The sequence below is a fragment of the Cupressus sempervirens genome, chromosome 3 (assembly GCF_028749045.1).
Source record: "Cupressus sempervirens isolate cs-2001-9-10 chromosome 3, ASM2874904v1, whole genome shotgun sequence".
Taxonomy (NCBI): domain Eukaryota; kingdom Viridiplantae; phylum Streptophyta; class Pinopsida; order Cupressales; family Cupressaceae; genus Cupressus; species Cupressus sempervirens.
In genome coordinates this window covers 377,994,867-377,996,217 of record NC_143120.1, presented here as the reverse complement: position 1 = coordinate 377,996,217, position 1,351 = coordinate 377,994,867, and the positions used below count along the sequence as shown (strand labels likewise).

At 38.6% G+C, this 1,351-nt stretch overlaps 1 pseudogene; it reads left to right on the top strand.

Moving 5' to 3' along the window:
- Window positions 1-245: 245 nt before the first annotated feature.
- On the top strand, window positions 246-929 carry LOC149566576 (ribonuclease III domain-containing protein RNC1, chloroplastic pseudogene; annotated as a pseudogene).
- Window positions 930-1,351: the final 422 nt, after the last annotated feature.

The window sequence follows — 1,351 nt, the reverse complement described above, 5'->3', positions numbered from 1 at the left end:
TAGTTTGTTGGGGTTGGTGAGAGGAAGTAAAGACTGGTAGTGACTAGCTGGAAATAGTAACTAGACTGGGAAAGGTGGGATGGTTTTTGACACGGGTTATGACAAATGCTTAATAGATTTATTGTTTTATTCCATCAAACTCATTCTAATGCTTGCAATTTTACTGTGATATAAGCTACAATCTTATTGTTATAAGAGTTTCTTCACATTCGAACTCATTTTTGTCAAACTAGGAAGTGAAAGGAATGCCAAAAATAAGATGGGTATTCCCCAAGCCCAAGATTTATGCAGTCAGAAGGATTCCATGCGACACAGAAAGTAGTAGTCCTAGTAACAGCGCTCAACGGCTCCTAAAAGAATTAGAAGACATGAGAACCAGAGAAAGGAGTCCTAGGCAAAAGTACCAACTGCCACCCAAAAAATACATTTTGAAGACACCCATGGATGACAAAAAACTAGTAGAGAGGTTTCTTCAGAGCCCCCAATTATCACTAAAATCGTTTCCCCTGTTGAGTTCATGCTTACCCTTGAAGGATTTAGGTGACCATGACAGGGCTTGGATGGAGGACAATCAGGTGGAAGCTAAGCAGGCACTCGGTTACCCATCGGAGGTCCTGAACAACGTTGATAAGAATAGCCCTGTTGCACATTTTGATATGCTATTATTTCTTGCTTTCCAGCATGAGGAGAATGAGAGGTCGAAGAAGGCCGAGTATGTCGGATATGGGCACTCCAGACTTGCATTTCTAGGTGAGTTTTTTGTGAGCCTTGCATTGGCAGAATACTTCCTACAGAGGTACCCAAAGGAGCCTTCTGCTTGTCTCAGAGAGAGGGTATACAGTTTGACAAACAAGAGAGTGTTGCCATATTGGATCAAGGTTGTTTCTCTGAACAATTTAGTCTTTCCTTATGATGACATAAAAAGTTGAAGAGGCATGAACATGAACCAATTGTCAAGTAAGTTCAATTCTTGGAAGGACTGGGTAATCGAAAGGAGCATTCATATTTACAAAACTAGCCAAATTTGTTATCAAGGGATCGATCATATCTGCAAAGTTGTTAGGACAATTTCTTTTCCATATTTCAATCCTAAGTCTAGCATCGTATTAATGTGTATTACAAGCCTTGATAAATGATGACTGTATCCGATTTTCAAATGATTTTCTTAAAGCAAATATTAGGGATCATATTTACCCTCATCAATCCAACAAAGAAGCTACTAAATATTTAGCAAAAGGAAACATGCAATGTGGGACTGAAGTTAAAAGAGACACACTGGTAGCTTAGTTTCATTAACAGATCTATATTTATCCCCAATCATTAACATTCGAAACAATGAAATCTAATAGTG